Here is a 25,927-nt window from a genome sequence, read left to right on the forward strand (position 1 = left end):
CCTAAAAACTATAGAACACTTCTGAAAGAAATTGAGGAAGACACAAAGAGATGGAAAAATATTCCATGCTCATGGATTGGCAGAACTAATATTGTGAAAATATCAATGTTACCCAGGGCAATGTACATGTCTAATGCAATCCCTATCAAAATACCATGGACTTTCTTCAGAGAGTTAGAACAAATTATTTTAAGATTTGTGTGGAATCAGAAAAGTCCCCGAATAGCCAGGGGAATTTTAAAAAAGAAAACCATATCTGGGGCATCACAATGCCAGATTTCAGGTTGTACTACAAAGCTGTGGTCATCAAGACAGTGTGGTACTGGCACAAAAACAGACACATAGATCAATGGAACAGAATAGAGAACCCAGAAGTGGACCCTGAACTTTATGGTCAACTAATATTCAATAAAGGAGGAAAGACTATCCATTGGAAGAAAGACAGTCTCTTCAATAGATGGTGCTGGGAAAAAAGGACATTCACATGCAGAAGAATGAAACTAACCACTCTCTTGCACCATACACAAAGATAAACTCAAAATGGATGAAAGATCTAAATGTGAGACAAGAGTCCATCAAAATCCTAGAGGAGAACACAGGCAACACCCTTTTTGAACTCAGCCACAGTAACTTCTTGCAAGATTCATCCACGAACACAAAGGAAACAAAAGCAAAAATGAACTATTGGGACTTCCTCAAGATAAGAAGCTTTTGCACAGCAAAGGATACAGTCAACAAAACTAAAAGACAACCTACAGAATGGGAGAAGATATTTGCAAATGACGTATCAGATAAAGGGCTAGTTTCCAAGATCTATAAAGAACTTATTAAACTCAACACCAAAGAAACAATCCAATCATGAAATGGGCAAAAGACATGAAGAGAAATCTCACAGAGGAAGACATAGACATGGCCAACAAGCACATGAGAAAATGCTCCTTATCACTTGCCATCAGGGAAATACAAATGAAAACCACAATGAGATACCACCTCACACCAGTGAGAATGGGGAAAATTAACAAGGCAGGAAACCACAAATGTTGGAGAGGATGTGGAGAAAGGGGAACCCTCTTGCACTGTTGGTGGGAATGTGAACTGATGCAGCCACTCTGGAAAACTGTGTGGAAGTTCCTCAAAGAGTTAAAAATAGACCTGCCCTAGGACCCAGCAATTGCACTGCTGGGGATTTACCCCAAAGATTCAGATGCAATGAAATGCCGGGACACCTGCACCCCGATGTTTCTAGCAGCAATGTCTACAATAGCCCAACTGTGGAAGGAGCCTCGGTGTCCATCGAAAGATGAATGGATAAAGAAGATGTGGTTTATGTATACGATGGAATATTCCTCAGCCATTAGAAACGACAAATACCCACCATTTCCTTCAACGTGGATGGAACTGGAGGGTATTATGCTGAGTGAAGTAAGTCAATCGGAGAAGGACAAACATTGTATGTTCTCCTTCATTTGGGGAATATAAATAATAGTGAAAGGGAATATAAGGGAAGGGAGAAGAAATGTGTGGGAAATGTCAGAAAGGGAGACAGAACATAAAGACTCCTAACTCTGGGAAACGTACCAGGGGTGATGGAAGGGGAGGAAGGCGGGGGGTGAGGGTGAATGGGTGACGGGCACTGAGGTGGGCACTTGACTGGATGAGCACTGGGTGTTGTTCTGTATGTTGGTAAATTGAACACCAATAAAAAATAAATATATTATTTAAAAAAATAAAAAAATAAAGGGTTAAAAAACATTTGATAGTCAAGTGCTTACCGACTGTGCCACCCACATGCCCCAGAGAAAATCATACAAGTAAATCAGTAATGTGATGTTTACTGTATTATAAATATACTCAGTTTTATAGATTCAGAAACAATGTTTTTTAAATAAAATGGCATAAAAGGAAAAATGTGGGAACCAAGTGAAAAAACAAACAAATCATAAAACCTGAATGAATTGGGCTACATTGATCCATCAATTTGATAGCTTCCTCTGGGAGCCTTGGATTTCATTCTCTTTGAAATTACAAAGGAGATGGATTATAATTAAATGTTAGTAGAGAAAATCCATACCTTATTTATTTTTAAAACAAAGTCTTTTATTTCTAAAAAATATTCCATTTTTAAAAATACTGATATTTTTTCTATTTATTCAATGGCATGTAGAACTAACCTCCCCATCTCACCTCTAGATAGGTAATATTTCTTTTTGGAAATGAGATGATTTTCTATAATATCAATCAATTTCTGGCTAAAATGAGAGGACACGATTTAGATGGGTAGAAAGAGAATTTCACACAAACTTATCTTTAGATGTTTTCATGTGTCATATTGTTCCTTTTTTATTCTATGTTGAAATATTCTACAGTTTAAGTATAGGATAAAAATAGATTATAATCAAAATAATACATTGTGCTATGTTTTTTCAATTTTAAGCTAATTTCCATGTTGATAACACAGGTAAAAACAGAATTTGGTTTACCATTAGATTGTTCAGCCAGTATCAATCTATGATCAAGAAAAAGATCGTGAGGAATAATAATTTTTGTCATCAGGAAAAGGTCAAATGCATGTGGACTTTACTTTTTAGAACCCTCTAAATTATTAGCAAAGTCTCACATTAAAAAGCTGACTTGTATTTCTATAGTTGACCCTTGAGTAACACAGGTTTAAATTGCACATATTCACTTATATGTGAATTTTTTCAATAAACACAGCACTGTAAATGTATTTTCTCTTATGATTTTATAAATAACAATTTCTTTTCTTTAGTATACTTTATTGTAAGAATAGAGTACATGATACATATACAAAATGTGTGTTAATTGACTATTTAGTTTATCAGTAAGGCTTCTGATCAGCAACAGGCTATCAGTTAAGTTTTGGGGGAGTCCAAAGTTATATATGAATTTTCAACTGAATGGGAGGTCAGCACCCCTAACCCCTATGTTGTTCAAGGATCTCCTATATTTTTTTTCTCATTTCATGCAAAAGTTTCAAAGCTGATGGCTTGCCGTAAAAGTCATAGAAAATGGTAAAACAAAACAAAAACAGAAACTCATGGTCAAAAAAGAAGGTAAGAAATGACCAAAAATGCATCTTGATGCCTTTTTTATTCATAAGCTTCAAGTGTGTATCAGATTTTCACAGAGAACAAGGCACAAAGGAAAGCATAAGCAGGGATCTAGTGCTCATTGTTGGAAAAGATGATGAATACCACCAGATCTTTAGGAGAAAATCTCTCTTTCACTAAAATTCAGAAAGATCCCTCTCTCTCTCTGCAGCTTAATAAAAAGGAGGAATTATATAAGAATGACATATCCTTAATATTTCCAGAAATTATAAGTCATTTTTACTTAGCATTTTTTATCTTCTAGCAATATTAGATAAGATATTGATATTTAAATACATAAGGATTTGCCTTCTGATAATCCTTACTGATCTATATTTGGAACTTTTAATTCTGTAAACATCAGTTACCTAATTTTTATTGACTGAAGAACCTGGTACTAAGATGAGTTATGTATTTCAGTATATGGGGAAAGTCACCAATAGACTATAATGATTCCTAGAAAGACACCTATGACTTTAATCATTTGGTCTCACTGAGTTATACACCCTTCTAACAACCTGAGACCTGTAAGTAATTAATTTGATTCATTTTGAACATTTTGTAACTTGTCCTTAAATCACAGGTACAGACAAATGAAAAGGAAATGGTGATTCTAATGGAGAGACAGGTAAGGCATGACAAATAAGATGGTGGAAGGAGTAAGAAATAGGAAAAGAAAAAAAAAAAGCCAGCAAAATAAAGGAAGACTCAAAATGAGTAAGATCTAAGGAAAAAAAACTAGATCTTGATAGCAAAAGAAGGCACAAATATAATACAACCAATGAAAGGAAAATATGATGCAGGTTTCACTTACCGCTATACTATGGACAAACTAAATTTTATATCCTAAATCTTTTAGAGTACTAATTCACTGAAACAGCAGAAACAGATCCAAAACAACTTTAGGTACTGAAATTATCAGACAAAATGATAAAATAAATGTGTTTAGTGCATTTGATGCCTTAGAAGATAAGATTAAAATTGTGAGCTTGGGACAAAAGTATTTGAAATAAAGCATAATAATATAAAAAATGATGCAGTTTAAATTTAAAGCCCAATGATGAGTTAGCTAGCAGATAAAACACAAATAAAGAAATAGTAAATAAACTCTTAGATAAAAGAAGTTCTATAGAATGCAGACTAGGGAGACAAATGAAAATATGAAAGAAGGCTAAATAACATGAAGAACGGCATGAGAATGTTGAATGTATAACTAATAAAATTTAAATAGGGATATAGAATGAGAAAGAAGAAATGCTCAAAAAGATAATGGCTGAAAATTTTCCGTTTTCTGTTAAAAGAAAATAATCCCAAGATCCACAGACATCCCAGGAATTTAAGGCATACCACATTGACATCTACACATAAAGGAAAGTGTATATATCCTCATGGTGAAAACAGTAATTAATTGTTGTATAGCCGTTTTCTGTAGCCTTATCACTCCACTATGAAGTAACTACTCTTTCTTGGACTCATGTCAGTGCTTTCTATCATTGCTTCTTCTTTTTTTTTTTTTTAATTTTTATTTATTTACTTATGATAGTCACAGAGAGAGAGAGGCAGAGACACAGGCAGAGGGAGAAGCAGGCTCCATGCATCGGGAGCCTGATATGGGATTCGATCCCGGGTCTCCAGGATCGCGCCCTGGGCCAAAGGCAGGCGCCAAACCGCTGCGCCACCCAGGGATCCCTCATTGCTTCTTCTAATAAAAACTCTTTAGAGCTCATTTATGATCTCTCATCTGGATGTAATTAGGGCCCATATCTTCCAGTCTGTCCCCTCTACTTCTCCTTGGTTCTGAAAATACCAAATTCTTTTCTAAGTCCTCTAAATGGTCCTTGGCTAAGTAATGCACTCCACAGATTGGAATTCAAGTTATTTTCACTAAATCATACCATCCTATGAGGGTCAGCTCTCTTTCCCATATCTCAGCTATATTCTTCTCAAGAACCTCTGGATCTCTTACATGCCACATAGGACTTGATGAAAAGTGAAGTGCCATCATATCAGAACCAATCTTTGCCTACATGTGGCCTGTTTCCATTTCTATGATGTCAAAATTTCATGATGTCAGTGAGTTCCTAGAATTCCAACAAGAAATACAGCCTAGGTCAGCTTTGTTTTGTCTGTATGCTCATCTTATTTGGTTTCCATTCTCTCACACTCCTCCTTCCCAGATAGCTCAAGGTCTAGAATGGCAGAGAAAACTGAATATATGAGGTCATGGGCTAAAAAGCTTCCATGATTTAGTTCTTCTGTTAAAGGCTGCATAGAAGAGAAGAAGAAGCTGACTTCCAAAACAGGGAAATGTAAGGAAGCATGTGTCAAATACTTTGAGAAAAAACATTAGTGAGTTCAAACATTTTTTGTTTCTTATTTAAGTGTATACCTTCAAAGGTGGCTTTTAATTGAAAGCCAATATAAATAAATTTCAAATTACCAGAATTTTCATAAAGTATATGTACAATAATTATTTCCATATGAATTAATCATTAATATGGCATGAATTAAGACAAATATTTTGGAAAAAAAAGAAATTTTACTTGATTCAATATTTTTACCGTGTAATCATTATACTTTATTGGGTTCTTAATAGGTAACTAAGCAATATTCATGTATTTATGATATTTTCACTAATTCATGAAATGGCATCTTATTTATTTGATATAAAATTTAATGATGATCCATTATTGATCTCAAAAGGATAGGGCAATAATATTTTATGCTATCTCAAGCCTACAATATTTCAATAATAGATACATGGTAATTTACATATTATTAAATAAATATGAGGTCCATCAATAATGATAAAGAATCAAGTTGTATTGAATTTATTAGATTATTTTGTCAGATTACTAATATTTCATTAATAGGGAAAATTGTTGAAATAATGATTCAAAGATATTATAAATTAGCCTTTGGAAAACCTATGAAATTTATAATTATTTTAAATGCCTATTATTAACCTTTATAAACAACTCTTTTACGTGTATCAAAATATCCTCATTTTACAAAAAAATTAAGGTCATTGTGCAAAGGGCGTTCTAAATCCAAACAAATTTATCAGTCTCATGAAAATCACATATTTTGGTTATTCAAGCCATAATCCCAGAGTCCTGGTTTGGCTTTGAGGGAAATATTCATCATTTTCCCAGTTAGCATTTCATTTTAATGAAAAATTACTGTGATGTCTGAAATATCGCTTACCAAATTCCAGGCTATGGAAGAGGGATATAATACAAATCATAAATATTTAAAGCTTGTCACTGAAAATAAGTAATAAAATCTGATGAGATCTCTAGCAAAATATGACAATTGTGGAGAGTCTTGTTATTTCAGTGATGAGCCCCTTCCAACAACAAAAATAAATCTCATTAACATTTTAACACTTTACCACTACTGAATAAGTAGATACTTAAAAAAAAACAAGCTTTTATCTACTACAAATTATGATTACTTTTAATTGGGAGTGGGATATTATGAAAGGGGAAGAGGGAGATGGGAGAAGAGAATACGGGGGGGGGGAAGGAAGAAAGTTAACATCTCCATAAATTAAAGATTCTTGATGTTTTTCCTTCATAGTAATGGAACAGACTAGACTTCTTTGCAGAGTTTCACAATAGTCGCAATTCTCAATCTGAGGAGTCTCCTGTTCATATGTGAGAACAAATTTTTGTATTCTGGAACAATTATGTTGGGGGACTATACCATGAAATTAACATCTATATACAAAGCCTCAGGTCCTCTCAATTCTCTTCACTTACAAAAATGCCAAATAAAAAGTTGACTTCTCTGCATGTAAACTAAAGGCACATATGAATTATTTGATGTATTTAAAAATTATAAAAATAAAAAGCATCATGATTATGGCCATAAATTCTCATGAGAGTCTTTATGATATCTTATTACTTAATGCTGTTATATTTTTCTTCAGAGATACAAATAGCCATAATTACATATCTATATGCAATAGAAAAATATTCAAATTTGATATATGTATGTAGCTATATTGAAACATGCAGATAAAAGTAATAGCTTGAAAATGAAAGAGTGTTGTTTTTTGGGGGGGAGGAATATTGTATTAGGCTACTAGAATATAAACATTAAAAAAACAAAAAAATAGATTGTAATAGTAGCATCTGCATTGCATGAAGACCCATGTGAACAAAATAATGACAGAGGATGAAATGTATGTGTTCTGTAATACCATTTATTTTCTCCTCCCTTTCTCTTCCTCTCCCTTCCCCTTATTCTCTCTCTGCCTGTAGAATGAGAGATTTATGTTCCATGTACATAGTTTGGTTTCTATTTTTAAATTTAAAACTTCATGAATCATGTATATAACCTCAGAATGAAGCATATTTAACATTTAAATTGCTCCTGTTTGTATGCATTTGGTGCTCACATTTCCAAGAGGTAGGTGATAGACATGTTTAGTTGTGCAGGTACTCTGCGATTGGTGCTTTCATTATCAAAGTCTTTAACTGAAACTCAGAATTAAAACTCTGTTATCAGTCACACTACAGTGACTCAGTCATTCAAAGACATCCCTCCCCCCAGGAATGTATCTGTTCTGACTACATAACAAATACCTGATCTATCGTTAAATTACAATACTTAGGTCCTACCTCCCAGAAATTCTGACTTAGTAAATCTGAGAATTTCTCTGTGTTATTATTCTATTCTTTAAATCCAAGGGATTCTGATATAAATTTCAGGTTTAGGAACTTGAACAAATATCAGGCAACCAGATTTGGCACTTGCTGCCCTTCTAAAATTATGAAACTATTTTATATTCACCTTGCTGACCAGGATACCCTATCTCTTTAATATTTTTGTGATACCGAGCCATAAGAACTGACTCTTGATAGCTGAGTTGGAAAAAGACTATACGTATATATATTTCACATGACAAAGATTGACTGCAAATATGTGTGTGTGATCTTTGTACATGTACACACATATTGTTTAGAATATCTCCATAAATTCCTCTTTATAACATCAGTAATAATGTTCTCTCTTTCAGTCCTGATTTTAATTATTTGAGGCTACTTTTTTTTCCTGCTTAGTTCAGGTAAAGGTTTGTTAGCTTTTTTTTTTTTTTATCTCTTCTAATAACCAACTGTAGATAGATAGACATTTATTAAACATTCATAGATAATTATCTATGTAATTATCTATCCATCTATATTAAAGACTGGAGAGTAGATATCATTAACAGAATCTACTAGAAGGATGCAGTGTTAGGCTCAGGCTGTTTATGAAACAAGATGGTATTTGGTATCAGGTGATTTGAATATGTGTTTTGTTTTTGTTTCTTGTTTTTTTTTTTTTAGAATATGTGTTGATGAATCTCACAAACTTGGGCTGGAACCACATTAATACTAAAAGAAATCAGTACAATATGGTGGTATGTGAAAAGCATCATTCATTAATACTTTTGGAATACAGATGAAATAATAATAGCAGCACCATGTTGTGAAAACATTTAACTTATGCATTGAAGTTTGATTTAAAACACCCATATTGATTAGCATAAACTTTTACTTGACAAAGCTTGAATACAAACATCACAAACTACCTTGGCAAAATTAAGAAAATTGAGCTATAAACTTTTCTGAAATCCAACATACTAATTTAACCTTTCACTAACAGGGTCCCATCTTGTTGACATTTGAAGCACCCTATAGGAAATAAAATACTCTTCATTGAGAATCATTAATTGGAGGATCTGTACACTATTCATTGTCTGAAAGTATATTTTATTAAAAGACTCTGTAACATTTAAAATTATATTCAGAAAAAAATAGTTACTGACATAATTGCTGACTGAATAAAATTTACATTTTAAAAATATAGTTTCTTAATTTTAACCTACCTAAACAATTTCATATTGTTCTAGTTATTTATGATAAGAACTATGTTCTAAAGGTAATGGTCTTCATTGACTTAAATGGCCAAAAGACAAATAAAATCTATTGCCCTAAAAATTCCAATTTGAAATCTATTAGGTACTTGGGCACTGGATAAAGCTGAGGAAAAATGGAGGAAATAAGTTAATAATATAATAATGGAAATTAAGAGATATAGTATTATTTCCTTTTATATTCCTTAAAGAATTTAGAAACATTCTAAACATTTAACCTCATATTTTTTCTTCTTTTTTTTGTATAATTCCTGTAATTTTTCTTAATTATTTTAAGCCTCAAATCCCATTATGAGTCTTTATTGGGTTGCCTTATTTTCTTACATTGTTGGAATTCTAACATTAACCAATAGAAGATCTCAAATGAATCATTAATACTAGATTTAATGGAGAATATTGGCTCATTGAAAAAGATTAATTTTGTTTTCTATGTTCAAATAAATTATTTTTTGAGTTAAATTATTATATCCAGAAAAATAGTTTTATCTGCTTAGTACAACAGCTAATTTTAAGTGGATATGTGAAGTGTGTAATTATATCAGATAAAGTCAATGAAGATAGATTTTAGTTTTGAAACAGAGTAATTTTTTACTTAATTATCTTTAAAGTATTTCTTTTGTTTCTTATCAAAGTATCTCAAACATAGAAATATCGAAAATATATTTATAATTGAATTAAGACACCTAATCCCAAGACTTGCAAAATTGCTATTTGGGGTCTAATATTTCTATTCCCTCTCACCCACCCCAGTAAGTGTCACAGATGATAGAAAGTACTGAATTTATCTCTAACGCAGATTAGAGATTAATTTGCTTCCCCACCTGTTATATACATATGTGCAGTCCAGAATATGTATCTGTCAAAACATATCTTGCTTTTCGATCCAACACTGCATACTCACTATGATTAATATGCATTGACAAAGACTCTTCATGTTGTGATGAATGTATACATTTCTAAAGTACATTTTCTATCACACGTATAAGACTCTAATAATTATATCACACAGATACAGTAAATCATATAAAAAAGACTGTTTTTAGGGGCAGCTGGTGGCTCAGTCAGTGAAGCATGCCACTCTTCAGCTCGGGTCATGATCTCAGGGTTTTGAGATCAGGCTCTGCGCTGGGGATGGAGCCTGGTTGAGATTCTCTCTGTGCCCCTCCCCTGCTCACTCACTCTCAAAAAAAAAAAAAAAAAAAAAAAGACAGTTTTTAATTATTCTTAATGTTTCTTAGGCACAAATTAGCATGTTAAGAAAAAAGCTTTTTTGTTCCAGTCTCCCTTGAGGTTTAGTTATGGCCAAATGACTAAGCATTGGCCAGTGAGTTATGAAGAGAAGTGATGTATGCCTCTTTCATGCCAATTCTAACAAAACTGCCACATTACGTCATGCCTAGTCTCTTAGTAGTTTCCATTCCTTGCTGAATTGAATGTTACTCTTGGGTAAATCTTGGTAGCCAAATGTGAAACAAGCAATCTCTATCTCCTGAGTCACTGAATCCCCAGAGGACTATGAAGCATAGTGCCAACTCTCTTACCACTAACAGTTGGAATAGTGAAAAAGAAATAAACTTCTATTGTGTTTAATTGTTATTTTGGGGTTATCTGCTACAGAAACTTCTGTAACCTAAGTAGTCCAAATTCTTAGTGTTACCTTATTTGTATCTGTGTTCCTTTGGTATATTATGGTTTCAATAGACATTATTTTATTAACCAATTAATCTAAAAACAATGATAAATCATTTAGGTAATGACCTAATCTAAAAATAGTGATGGAAAAAACAGAGTTGACTATGAAGATAATCATTGTTTAAGTGATAGGTGTAGCTATGATTTTTATTTCCCTCATATTTTGAAAAAAATGGATTATAATATAGAAACCTAAGAAAAACCAAAATTTACTGAGCACCTATTATATGTAGCTACAATGTGCTATTTGGTTTGCCTGTCATTTTACTTTGAACTTAATTTCATTCTTATGGGAATCCACCTATATATGAAGAAACTGAGGTTTAGAAACATAAATTGTAAATGGATGTGTTCGACCTGAAATTACATCAAAGTCCTAATTATACTATTATTATTCTAAATTTTAAAAATGCAAAAGTTAAGAATGCATAATGCTATTTGAATGTTATGAAATTTAAAATGTGTTGTAGTATTTTTACCTTTTTTTTTTTTTTTAAGAGAGAGTAGGTGGGAGGGGCTGAAGAAGAGGAAGAAAGAATCCTAAGCATGCTCTACACCCAGCATGGAGCCCCACCCACTGCTCAACCTCACAACCCTGTAATCACAACCTGGGCCAAGATTGAGAGTTGCACACTTAACTGTTTGAGCCATCCAGGAACTTCTGTGTTTTATTTTTAAATTTTATTTTTCTATTCTAACAAATATAGAAGAGTTATACACATTTCCCTTTTCTTATATTTGTACAGTACTTTTCCTTTAAATATCTCGCTGCTTTCTGCAAAACTTGACTGTTCTTAATTACTGACTGACATCATTCAGCTGATAAACTGTTTCAGCATCATTTAGCTTAGTAAGCATTTGTTTTTGTTTTTGTTTTTGTTTTGGAAGGTTGCATAAAACATGGAATTTGTAAAGCTCATTTTGCAAAATGATGCATTCATAGGAATTTCAATTTGCATTTCTCATGTTTAATTTGCATCTAGCACAAGGACCCGAGAACATACATTTAATATATTCTCTAGGTCAGGAGATACAATTTCAGTGATCATTTAAATTTTTTTTTTAATTAATAAGCACAAAAAAATAGACCCTATGCACAGAATAATATCCCATGGGAAATTTACTAAAGAGAATTTTGGTATTCAGCTTCAATATCTAATTCCAGTTTAGCACTTGATTTTTAGCGAGTCATCTATATTTATAGTTATTGTTTAGATATAAGAGAAAGGACACTAATAAATATTTATTTGACAGTAATTCTGAAGTTCAGATAGGAGCCTAAGGACCTTAGTATTAGAGTCTATTCTTATCTTCCTACTCCACCCTCTGCCCATTATCATTTAGCAATATTAGGTCATTCAATAAATAAGGTAAATGCTTGAAAGTTTGACACCCATCCATACTAATGATTTCACCTGCATATTGGAATTCATTTGGATTGATGGTTCCTTAGTGTTGACTTACTCCATAAAGCTTACAAGGCCTGGCTGCTGATTTTTCAAGTAGGTCATGCTTCTTTTGCATCTGTTTCAGATTCTCTGTCATAATTAGAAAACAAAGAGAGAAGAGCAGGCTCAGCAAATTGAACTAATTAAAAATCAAGCCTAGAGATGATTTTTCCCCATCCGTGTGAAATGACCAAATGCCTTTAAAAAGTGCAACTGTTCGGGGGGCAGGGGGGAGGTACAACAGTTTGAATGAGAACATGAAAGTATAAGACAACAGATTGTTCAAAATTAGACATATCTCAGATTTTAATTGTCTGACTATTTTGGAGAAAGCCAATCTCATTCTCATGAAGAATTTGGCTTTTATACATTTAGACATAACCAAGTATTATTGCAGTCTCCGTAGAGAGAACTACTTAAACATTGAGAAAAAAAAATCACTCGGGATCCCTGGGTGGTTCAGTGGTTTAGCACCTGCCTTCAGCCCAGGGCCTGATCCTGGAGTCCTGGGATCGAGTCCCACATCAGGCTCCCTGTATGGAGCTTGCTTTTCCCTCTGCCTGTGTCTCTGCCTCTCTCTCTCTCTGTCTTTCTGTCTCTCATGAATAAATAAATAAAATCTTTAAGAAAAAAATCACTTAGGACAGGTACATATTATAAGAAAATGCTATGCTTCAAAATAAACCAGTTATCGTTAATCTGGGATCAGTCTACGTGTGAAGCTAAATTAAAATCTTTTATTCAATCAAATAATTCAAGAAATACTTAATACATGATAGAGTTGGTTTTACTTTTCAATGATCCCAAATCTGTATGATGCATCTTCTTTAGTTATGCTCTGAATTTATCATTTCCTATTTCCTTTTAAATTTTAATAATTGTTCCTTTCCATTCTCTGGTATAAACTATGTTTTTTTTTGTGGTGTTAATTTTGTTCTTATTTCCCCCCTAATTTAGCCTTCATTTCCAAAATGGTTTTAATTTTTTTATATTTCCTGATTTTTGTCAGTTTTCACTTTTTTCAATTTCTTATTATCTAGATAGCTCATGTTCAAGTGATCCTATCCCTGACTTTTCATTCTTTTGAGGCCAATATAGCTTTTTAAATTTATTTCACTTTACTTAAAAATTAGATAATTGTTTCATAAGATTTTTAGTCCCTCTTTTTCTGTTTCTATTTTATCTTGAAGAAAATTTTATGAAATTTTATTTTTTCAGAATAACTCTGAATAAATCTTTTTTTGTTCTCCATATTTGAATACTATCAGTTCTTTGTGAAGGAGGTGGTAAAGCCAAGGTATTTTCCAATGTTTCTTGATTTCATTGTTTCCTTCATCTATTATTACCATGATCCACTTAAAACATAACCTTTCTGTGTAGCCACTTCAAGATCTATTAGCTTTATTCTCATCTAGAATGTTTTTGTTGTTTTCTGTGTGGTTTCTCATTTCCACATCTTTCTAAACTCCATGGGTACCACCATTTAAGAACATGCTCTCAAATTTTTATGTTGTATTTTACTATCACTGCAATTTCTACTGTTTTCTTTCTACTCTCTTCCTTCTAAATTAATTTCTTTTCTTTCATCCCAGGTTTTCTACCCTGCCACATCTGAATGTTGTATGAAGAGTAGTTTTCTGCTCCTTTGAAAAGGAGTAGTAAATGGATATTTCTGAGATTTTTAAGAGCTTTGACCACCACACCCCATCTGATGACTTGTTGACTCTACAAATATTTTATTTTTGCACTTAACCCCACAATTCAAAGCCAGTAACTCCTTTTCCTAGTATTTGAAATAATTTACAGACTCAGTTCCTTGTGTTCTCACTCATGGGAAATCTTTTCCTTTTGGGCATGAGTGTTGGTTGGAGGGTCCATTATTCTAAAACTCTCAATACTTGGTAGCATCTTCCTATTAGCCCCTGCACAAAGCTACTGATGCTGCCCAGGTTCTGCTTTTGGAGATGAAGGTTTGGGTAAACTCACCACTAGACACAGGTAATACCTTGTATCGAGTAATTATATAGTAAAGGAGTTCTCATCTGATAGCTGTTCTTGTATGCAAATCAGAAAGCAAGTAATTTTCTGAGAATGTTGGGGAGATTAGAAGTTTTAGAATGAAAGAAAAGATTTTATTTGTAGAAAGAGAATGGTTAGAGGATGGTAAGTCTGTTTAATATTTCTTTTCTTTTTTTTAATTTTATTTATTTATTCATGAGAGAGACAGAAATTAAGGCAGAGACACAGGCAGAGGGAGAAGCAGACTGCACTCAGGAAGCCCGACGTGGGACTCAATCCAAGGTCTCCAGGATCACACCCTGGGCTGAAGGTGGCGCTAAACCGCTGAGCCACCGAGGGATCCCCATGTGTAGTATTTCTAATGGCTTCCTATTGTTTGTTTTTCATGAATTTATGGTAGAAACCATTTGTCTTGTTTTTTTTTTTTTTTTTTTAGAACTACTTTACTGAGGGACCAGTATGGGGAATTTCAGAATGAGATTTATTCAATATTGGGACTTTTCCATCAAGATTTGATCAAATTTAGGCCAGCAAGTGATCTTTGTGAATTAGCAACCTAAGCTGGATTATAAGAAAATTTTAAAGTAACAAGATAATTAAAAATAATATTAAAGGAATGGAAAAAGGTAGAGAAATTGATTGCATATTTCTAAAAGGTTGAAAAGAAGTCACAGTGAAATAAGCAAACTGAGAGTAGCCAAAGATTGGTTCAGAGGAAGATAATTGAGTAAATGATTTTGGAATTGGATTGATTTAAAGTGTTGACAGAGTTGTGGGTATTAGCGTGGAAATGGTGGATATAAGTGGAGTAGAGAAGTGGTTATGAACAGGCTAAGGACTTCACTGGGCAGAGTGATTGATGGCTGCTCATAGAAGTTCTATAGTAATGTAGCGGGGTTTGGAGTTTAAAGAGAGAATAAGTCATATGCCAATATATGATGGATTGTTGGTAACAGGAATCAATGAAGGGCAACCACAAGGATGTGAGGAGTACATGGCATGTCTTAGTCTCTCTCTTCAAGCTGCCATAACAAAATAGCAGATGGGGTAGGTTATAAACAACAGAAATTTATTTTTCAGTTGCTGAAAGCTAAAAGGTCAAGAAAAGGATATCAGAATGGTCAGATTCTGGTGAAGGCCCTTTTGGGTTACAGACTTCTCATTGTTTATTCACACGTTGGAAGTGGCTAGGGAGTTCTATGAGATCTGTTTTATAAGAGCATTAATCCCATTACCTAATCATCTCTCCCAAAGTCCTACTTATGATGAATACCATCACCCATCACATTTGGAGATTAGAATTTCAACATATGAATTTTGGGGGACACAAACATTCAGACCATGGGAGCAGAGTTTCTTTAATATCAAGAGATTAACAATAATCTCGGAACTATCTGCAGAGATAATGGGGAACATTGACAAAAGACCCAAAATCTGCAAAAATTAATTACACAAAAACATTACTGAACAACCACAACTTTAATGATGTTCTCAATATTGAATCATTCAAAGAAAGCTTGGAAGTGGAGAGAACTTCTAACTATGAGATTAAAGATTTGAGGAATTTCTTAGCATGCATAATTTTTGAGAGTTCAATGGAAAAGTTTGGGTTTCAGGTAATAAGAAAGTTCAGAATGGTAGAAAGTAGATGGCCCAGGCCACATGCATTTTATTTATTTATTTATTTTTGTATTTTAATTTCAGTGAACACACAGTAGTATGTTAATTTTAGGTATACAATATACAATTTGACACTTCCATGCATTATTACATGCTCATCACAGCAAGTGAGCTCTTTAATCCTCATATTAATATTAACTGGTAAAGACAGAATAAATAATATGGAGGACCCAGTCTAGAGTGATGAGTAATATATTTTGAAAGATAAACAATATTTTACTAATATAGAAACTATGTTACCTTAGACAAGTTACTCAAACTGTTTAATTTATCTAAAAAGGTAAGTATAAGATCTATCTCAAAGAAAATCATATTCAAGCTTAATTCACGTAGTTATATTATTATGTGGTACTTAGAATGTGCTTAGTATTTTATATCATCAGTCCCTTTTAAATTTCATATCTGTTCTTTAAGAGCGAACTCAAATTATATGGAAATAATAGGTCCTTATGTGAAAAGTCATTTGTTTTATTTTTTATCCGACTGTTTACTTCAAAATTGTATCCTTCAGGGACTATGGGTCTTTTAATTATGTATTTAAAAAGGGAAATCAATGTTATAGCCTGAAAGAGAGTTCAAGATGGACTTTCTGGATTCTGAATGTAAGATGTTCATCAAAATATATACCCAGAAATTGCTCAGGGCATTCAGCATTTGCATTGTCAAAATGTTTGTAAGAGTAACTTTTTAGGTCATGACACAAACAATTTAAAAAAAATTTATTGACTCTACTAATAAATATTAAATAGTATAATCATGAGACTGCATATGAAAAAAAATAACAAATTTGTTTTCTCACTCAAATTTATTAACCCCTTTGGCAGCCTTGTTAGAGATTTTCTAAGCAGAAATGTTAATATAAAATGTATTCGCTTTCATACTGAAAGCCACTGAGGGCCCTCTTATAATGCCACCATCAATTTTTAAAAATACATTGACAGAATTTTCCACTATTGTGAGATGTGAGACACTAATGTGTAGCAAATGATCCAAAAATATTTTTCCAACTTTGGCTTACTTAGAGAAGTTTCAATGCAATAATTCAGAAATAATACTGATGCATGTTATTTCACATTTCTTTGTGTGATAGCACCACTTACTCCATTAAACTAATAACGTGGCTTTAGAACAAAGGTACTATGTGTGGGTAGATGCTGTGGGAATACTGTCAGTATGAGGAACTGACCTTGATTGTACAATAATTCATTTATTAGGCTGGAGGGCCAGAGCAAACAATGCAGAGAATTTAGCAGAATGTTCTATATGCCACAGCACAAATTCCCTCCTTAATTACCAATTTTCTTTCATCTTAATTGGGGCGTTTTTCCCTTCCAGAAAAATATAGTTTTTTATGTCTCAGTCCTCAGCAGATTTTTAAAATACAATAATATCTAATTGTTTGAAATATAACTGTTGGCTTTTGGCTTATTTTACATCTGATATGTTTTCCCTAAAATTCTCCATTGCCTATTTTTGAATGGATAGCTTTATATTTTCTGCCATTAGGTTACAGGAAACCTTCTATATTTGTATTTAAGCCTTACACACATACATACACAGTCTTTTGAAGTCTAAGTTAATATTTATTTAGAATATCTAGTAAATGTACCTTTTAGATACAAATTCTTACTGACAGGCAATTTCTAATTTGAGATACTCTAAATTGCCAACATTACATAACTTGTGAGTAGCTAAGGCTAAACAGCAGAAGCACATAATGTTGCAGGAATTCTAGATGAAGAATCAGGAGAGCAAAGATCTTGATCTTGTTTTGTCAATAACTATGGGATCCTGGGACGCCTGAGTGGCTCAGCAGTTGAGCGTCTGCCTTTGGCTCAGGGCATGATCCTGGGTCTGGGGATAAATCGCACATCGGGCTCCCTACAGGGAGCCTGCTTCTCCCTCTGCCTATGTTTCTGCCTTCTCTGTGTGTCTCTCATGGATAAATAAATAAAATCTTAAAAAAAATAAAAACAAACAACAAAAAACTATGTGATCCTGCAAAGTTCTTTCTCTGTTTTTGTTTGTTTGGGACTTCAGTTTTCAAATTGACGAAATGAAAGAGTTAAAATAGATGATCTCCAAAAGTGATTCAAATCCCTGAAATATATTCATCTTCACTGAGAAGTTGGTTTGGCATATTGTACTGTCACTTCTCATTATAATTTCCTCAAGTTGTAAACGACTTAGGGTTACAAAATAAAGACATTTTAAAATGTAAATGTATAGGGATGCCTGGTTGGCTCAGTTGGCTTAGCATCCAACTCTTGATTTCATCTCAGGTCATGATCTCAGGGTCATGATCTAGGTTCGGCCTGGATTTGGAGCCTGCTTAGGATTCTCTCTCTCCCCCTCTGCCTCTTCCCACTCCGGCATGTGCATGCACATGTTCTCTCTCTCTCTCAAATAAAATAAAATAATAAATAAAATAAAATAAAATATAAAATAAAATAAAATAAAATAAAATAAAATAAAGAAAATAAAATAAAAATATATAAATATAAACACTTAATATCCACTTCTCCAGAGGGAAAAACTTAGTATACAGAAGTCAAAGTATTTAAAATTCTGTTTGTTTCTATATGTATAAATTGTTAAGTATCAAAAATTTTATTCCCAAGTAGTTTTTGAAAAAGTTCATATAGATTTTTGGTCTAATAAAATAGTTGTTGTCTAGTCTATAACATAGACTAGTTATATCCAATTCTATAACTTGAGAGACTCAGCATTTATTTCAAGCTAGAATAACTCAATGGGCAAGATAGGAAAGAAAGATCTATCCTCTTTACCAGCTGCTAATACAATGTCGATTTATTTAAAAAAATATTTGTTTTACTATAAGGGAAGAAGAATCATTTACCACTATCTTCCCTTTTAATACTTTAATCTGTAAATGAACAAACAGAATGGCTTTTGAAGTATCAGACTAGGGCTTTCAAAGCATTCTAACTTCACCTATTCTTTTTCTTTCTGTCGTGTTTTTTGTTGTTGTTGTTGTGGTGGTGGTGCATTCCAGTGGTGCATCTTGCCAAAGGCATAATGTAAGTATGAAATCAAACATCATGTTAAAAATATACCACTTTAGGTGTTGCCTTCTTTCAATGTATGAATGACCAGAGAAGTGACTTGATTGATTCTAAGTAATATAGATTAAACCAGCCAATGGCTGATTGAACCAGCCAAGATTCAATTGCCTTGGGTATTGTGATCTTTAAAAAAACCAATGGAATCATTTGTACAGTGGAAATAATTTAAATCTGTATACAGTGAACAATATCTCTGGTTACTTTTTATCACACCTTAATTGGGAAATTAATAATTAGGCAAATGTACAAGTCGAATGAAAACTTCTAGAGAAAAAAGTGATCAAAACTTTAAAATTATTTACTTGATTTTTAGATAGAGGGACAATATAGGGTCTGAAACACAATCTACAAAACACATTTGAAAATTGTTTAGCACCCAGTTTGGCCTTTCTTGAATATTCAAACTATAAGGAAATTATATGGGACATAAAAGTAAAACAGTCATATGCAAATTAATAAATAAGACTTCTTGAGAGATATATTTATATTAATTATAGTTAAATTTTACATGGGGTAAAAAGCCTATTTCTAAGATATTTAAAATATAGTTGTCTTTGTGGATATTAAGAAATTATAAATCCAAAAAAAAAAAAACAAAAAACAAAAAAAAGAAATTATAAATCCTAGTAGTAACGCCTCAGATTTGTATCATTCCTTGAGTTTTGCTCTTTTACACAACCCAATCTCCACATCAGGTTTTAGAACAGTAGAAAGTGTTGCCTCTCTGTGTTGAGGATGAAGAGCTCCAGAGATCTGACACAGTTCCGTATGTCTTCCATTGTAATAGTTGTTTCAAGCTTCAATAAAGCAGTTATTATTGTTTACCTAGTTAGAAAGCTATGACTCTGATTTTACAAAATTTCTTAAAATATCTTTCGTTTTCTGTATAGCAAATAATATTAAGGAATGTGGTAGAGTCCTAAAACTTGTTGGGGACAGCATTAATAACAGCAAAACAGGGCCAAATAGTTTAGCCTATTGACCAAATTTAAACTGCCTATCATCTTCACTTATAAGTGGAGTTATATTTCCATATTACTACTGTTTTGGGTGGGGAAATACACATATAATGAGGAGCTAGGGTTATTGTATAGCTTTATTATTTGTATAGCTAGGTTTATTGTATCTTTCTTACTGCTGTCTCTAGCATTGTTCACTTTTATGTTCAGATTTAGTTAAGAATTTATTAATTATGTGTTTCTAGATTTAGATCAATATACAAATAACTCCTATTCTTATGTAGAGAATTCTTTTTGTTATTGTCCAGAATTTTAGTACCTAAAGTAAGGCACATTCTACCTAAAATATCTAGGATCTCTTCCTCAGTTATTTCATTATTGTAGTTATTACATAAATCATGTCAAAACATAAAATATTGGAAGAATTTGAGATTTAGCATTGTTTGAATATGGGCAGGTTCAATATACCATCTCTGCAAAATCCTTGGTGAAGATGTTCTACAAAATTTCTTTTGCAGTGGCAATGAGATGAGTTTATAGAAAGCTTTTGATTTAGATAGGAGAAACGCATCTTTTGGGCTTCATGTTTTAATTTCACATTTAAACATTTCTCAGTACATATTAAAATTCAGTAATTCTGATTCTTGGGGTATTTCTTATGGAAATTACTTTAGAATTCCTCAGCAATTAAGCTAAAGGGATGCTCATCATGCTGTTGATTATAATAGTGAGGAATGATAAACAAATTGACATGTGCAACAGTAGGAATATTTACATAGTTTATAAATATCCATTAATGGCACACTTTAAAATTATTAAATGCTAAAAAAAACTTTGAAAATATGTTCCATTAAATAATCCTATTGTTTAACAAATAATATGATTTTACTGATGCAAAGTTTATATGCTTAAAATGGCTGAAAATTGTGTGGATGGTTGTAGAAGGCTAATGATGGCCACAAACTCTGATATTTCTTCTATCGAAAGATGGCATCTGTTTCCCCTCCTCTTGAATCTGGGCAGACTCTGGGATGATTTCAATTATGGAATATGGGATAATTGATTATATGCCAGTTAGCCATCCCAAACTTTAAGGGATCAACAGTTTTTACTTTCTTTAGAATACTTTCTCTGGGGAAGCCAGATGCCATACAAGTAGTCCAACTACCCTTACCACAATGCTGTGAAGAAGTCTAAATTATCCATAGGGATAGACTATATGGAGAGAGAAAGAGACAGAAACACACGTGCTTGACAACTCCTCAGTTCCTCCAGAACTCCTACCAAGGACAAGACATGTGAGTGAAGTTGCCTTCAGGTGGCTCTAGACCCATCTACCATATATTTGCAACTGTATGAGGGGCCCTAGAGTAGAATCAGCTTGCTGGGCTGTGAGAAATAATAATAAATTATTGCTTTAAATCTTGAAGTTTTGCTGCAGCTTGTTATAGAACAGTAGATAACTGGAGCAATGGTAGGCTTTTGGTTTTTATTTTCTTCTCTTTATTTATTTTCTTTTTTTTTTTCTCTTCTCTTTAAAACCAGTTCTTTCTAAATTCCTCCAAATAAAAGGTGTTATTTACTACGAATAAAAATAGCAATTATTTCAAGTATCTCTTTAGTTATGGTTGTCAGACTTAACAGTTGATGGTTACAATATAGTATTGCCTCATTTGGGTTTTTAGGTGTAATTCTGTGGTGTATCACCAGCTGGTCTCATCATATCAGACATAATTCTGATATGACTTTACCTCCATGGCCATGAGCAATTGTCAGTGATTGGTTAAAGTTCTAGTGTTGACATATTTTTGATTAAAAAATTAAATTCATATCTTACTGTGCTGCTTAATATTAATGGCTGGATTAAATCAGAGACACTGATTTAAAAGGCAATGAAATAAGAGCTATCATTTTTAAAAGAACTAATCCTGTACCAGTCACTCTGCTAAGCACATTAAACATATTTAATTATCACAGTCATTTTTTAACATAATAGCTAATATCATATTCATCTTATAGATCGGAAAATGGAAACCAAGAGAAAGAAGATAACCCATGTAAGATCATACAATTTGTAGGGGTCTTAGCAAACTAACATGAGAGTGCAAATTCTATAGTCAATCTGATGTTAAAGTCTGTTTTAGCTTCTACGTCTTACTTTACTCATCCCTAAAATGGAGAAAATAAGAATCATCTACCTCACAAGATGGATGCAAAGAGTGAGAGATTGATAGGAATCTAAATTTAAGCAGCATATTTACCTTCTTATACTATTATTGAGAGGATTGAATTACTTAATAGAATTAATGCACTTAGAACAGTCTGGGAGTTGGTAAACATTCACTAACTATTAAAAATAATGAAAAAAATGTTTCTTATAGGCTATCAGAAAGGTCCAGATGAAGAAAATAGTTCTTTAGTGTCCACAGTAATTGTTTCTTAAGTAAATGCAAGATAATAGAATGGAGAGAAATGGACTAGTAACAGGCATAACTGACTCCCAGGTCAACGAGTTACTAGCCATTAAACTTGGGCAAGTCATTTATCTTCTTCACTTATAAACAAGAAATAATATCTACCTTCCCTACTTTATAGATTGACTAAATGAATCTTTCTTTCTTTCTTGTCTTTTCTTCTGTTCTTCTTCGGGAGGGAGGGAGGGAGGGAGAGGGGAGGGAGGAGGGAGGGGGAGGGGAGGAGGGAGGGAGGGAGGGCGAGGGTAGGGTGGGGAGGGCAGAGGCAAGGAGGATGGACGACGGACGGAAGAGGACGACGTGGAGGGCGTGCGAGTAAGGCGGAGTCGGGCGGGGGGAGTTTGGGGGTTGGATGGGCTGGTGTCGGGAGGTACGGGGGAGGGAGGTGAGGGGGGAGGCTTTCGCTTCTTCTCTTCTTCCTTCTCCCTCTCTCCCTCCCTTCCTCTCTCCCTTCCTTCCTTTCTTTCTTTTTCATTCTTTCCTTAGATACTCCTCTCTCAAATTGTTTACCAATAGATCCCTCATGTGCTTATAATTATCAGTGTAGAAAATTTAAGGGTATATGATACTCCTTGTATTCATTTTCACAGATACCTATCTCTTTAGAGAGGGGTATTATTAGCAGAAATGAATGAAATGTTCCCAGGATGAAGTCAAAACTCTTAGATTGGCCAAATAGTACAATAATTATATTTTTCTGACAAACCTCATAATGATACATTAACCCTGTACAATTTTTCCTGTTTTGTTTTTCTGCAGAGACTTGTGATTTTGTCACTGAGATTTTATTTTATTTTATTTATTTATTTTATTATCTTATTTTATTTTATTTTATTTTATTTTATTTTTTATTTGAGAGAGAGAGGACAGGCAGGATGAGTGGCAGAGTGAGAGGGAGAAGCAGACTCCCTGCTGAGCAGGGAGCCTGTGGAGGGGCTCTATCCCAGGACCCTGAGATTATGACCAGAGCTGAAGGTAGATGCTTAACTGACTGAGCCACCCTGGCATCTCTGCCACCTAGATTTTTAGTTCACATGACAATTCTGAAAACAAGACCTCAGTAGTCATTGAGAAGAGTCCAGCAAGAATGAACAATGCCCCAAATATAAAACTTAACTTTTTACACACAACCTTTACAAACTCACCTCCTTAGTTTTATTGAAAGTGAGGATTGCTAGAAACAATTTAGTAGGAAGCAGAATCTAAATATGCACAGGCTGTGAGAAAATAGATATGGGATGAAGTCAATTCCAGACGGTGGAAAGGATTGATTGCCAGGCAACCTGAATTTTGTTCCTACCAGTTTATTATTAGAAAAGTAATCTTATATTGTTATTTAAAGCTCCTAACCCCAGGTTCCACATTTATACAAAAATAGTATTTACATCATTTTTTTTTCCAAAAGCATTTATTGAATGTTCATCTTTGCAAGTTTAAAAAATGAATTTATACAGATTACACAAAATAGTGAAAACAAACATGTAACACTGCTTATTGTAGAGAACAAAATGTTGTACGTTGTAAATAAGCACAATACTGCAGACAAATGGCAGAGGGAAAAAATTTCATTTGCACAGGAGAGAATTTTATGTAGATGTATCTTTTAATTGGGCCGGAAGATGAGGCAGTCATTTCTTTTTAGATAGGGGTGATGACTTTGCATTCCACATGTAGTGAAAAGTCTAAGTGGAGGCCCAGTAGAGAGAAAAATCAGTGTGTTGAGGATACATCGGGAAGTCTGCAAAAGCAGAGACTATGAATGTTATGGATATTTCATGGGGGTATATAAAAATAGTAAGTAGGGCATAGGAATGGTTGATGACTATGGCAAAATGGCATAGATTTTTACACTAATTAACTTATTAAACCCCTGCTATATATGAGAAAACCTCACCAAGCACAGCTAATTGGAGACAACTAGTTTATTAATCTCTATACAAAGTTCTGCATGGAGGCATCTCATCAACTGGGAAAGAGAAACAATCACACTAAGTATGTTTAGAACTCAAAAAACTACTGCTAACTCTGGGAAACGAACTAGGGGTGGTGGAAGGGGAGGAGGGCGGGGGGTGGGAGTGAATGGGTGACGGGCACTGGGTGTTATTCTGTATGTTAGTAAATTGAACACCAATAAAAAATAAATTAAAAAAAAAAAAAAGAACTCAAAAAACTGAGCAGTCCAATAGCTATCAATAAATATGTTAATTTTTTAAAAGCAAATAAACTTTTTACTCTTATTTTTAAAAGAAACTTCATATGTATTTGTTGGAGTGCACATAAAAATAATGATTTGAAATAGAAAGTATAAGTTAAAATCAGTAAAATACTGATTTAAAGTTGTATGTTGTTTCCTCTGTTGCTTTATGAGGAAAGGGATACAGAAAATCTCATGTCTAACTTAGAAATTTTTTAAAATGATTTTATTTATTTATTCATGAGAAATACAGCGGGAGAGGCAGACACAGGTAAAAGGAAAAGCAGGCTCCTCACAGAGAGCCTAATGTGGGACTAGTTTCCATGACCCCAGGATCATGCCCTGAGCCGAAGGCAGATGCTTAACCACTGAGCAATCCAGGCATTCCTAATTTAGAATATTTTTGATCAGTTAACATTGATGTCAGAGCATATTTGATCAACTAACGTTGATAACAAAGTATATAACTTTTTAGAAGTAATATATTTTGCAATCCATCATAAATGCATTACAATTGCATATGACCAAACACTGCAAAATATAGAGCAGTCACATGTGTTTAGTTAAGTGGATATATAACACAAATATTATAAAAAATACTAAATGAGATATCTATATGCATATATATGAAGGTAAGCTATCTATTTCTAATGTATTGTTATAACCACACAAAAAAGAAAATATTATACATTAACTTCTAAATGAACTGGTATATTGAGGGAGATGAGGATTTATAACATTATGTTAACCTTAACCTTATGATATTTAATTATGTTCTACCCAGGGGAGAAAAACCTCTTAGTGATAATATTGTTTTGTTTTATTATTTCTTACATTGCTTTCTGCTGGGACAGAGAAATAACAGTGAAACCACTGGGGTTGATGCCTTTTCATAACTAAAAGGCATGGTTCATTACAGATAGGTAATTATGATAGAAAACAATCACCTTCCAAGAAGCTAAGTATAGTTAATTACACTTTAGAACTGCTTGTAGTATGCAACTGCAAAAGCCGAATGGTAGTTAGAATCAGTTGCTTGGGGCAGCCCAGGTGGCTCAGTGGTTTAGCGCCACCTTCAGCCCAGGGTGTGATCCTGGAGACCTGGGATCGAGGCCCACGTTGGGCTCCCTGCATGGAGCCTGCTTCTCCCTCTGCCTGTGTCTCTGCCCCTCTCTCTTTCTCTCTCTCTCATGAAAAAATAAATAAAATCTTAAGAAAAAAAAAAAAAAGAAAGAAAGAAAGAAACAGTTGCTTGGACCCCAAGCAGAGAAACTCTTTAAAAAATCAATGGTATAGAAATATTCTCATCCAAATTATAAGAAATATACCCTTGTTCACT

General features: G+C 33.4%; 2 long non-coding RNA genes across 3 annotated transcripts in view; one reads left to right on the forward strand and one right to left on the reverse strand.

Annotated features, from left to right (window-relative positions):
• Nucleotides 1-5,134, reverse strand: part of LOC111093908 — an 85,011-nt gene extending 79,877 nt beyond the window's left edge. For both annotated transcript variants that reach the window (XR_005383586.1, XR_005383587.1), the window contains exon 1: nt 5,006-5,134. This is a non-coding gene — a long non-coding RNA (uncharacterized LOC111093908). The remainder of the gene's footprint in view (nt 1-5,005) is intronic.
• Nucleotides 5,135-5,207: 73 nt separating this feature from the next.
• The window catches only part of LOC111093853, a 69,524-nt gene continuing 48,804 nt past the window's right edge, over nt 5,208-25,927 (forward strand). Inside the window, exons 1-2 of the long non-coding RNA XR_005383588.1 lie at nt 5,208-5,459; nt 18,892-18,916. This is a non-coding gene — a long non-coding RNA (uncharacterized LOC111093853). The remainder of the gene's footprint in view (nt 5,460-18,891; nt 18,917-25,927) is intronic.

Source organism: Canis lupus, chromosome 34 (genome assembly GCF_011100685.1).
Source record: "Canis lupus familiaris isolate Mischka breed German Shepherd chromosome 34, alternate assembly UU_Cfam_GSD_1.0, whole genome shotgun sequence".
NCBI classification, from domain to species: domain Eukaryota; kingdom Metazoa; phylum Chordata; class Mammalia; order Carnivora; family Canidae; genus Canis; species Canis lupus.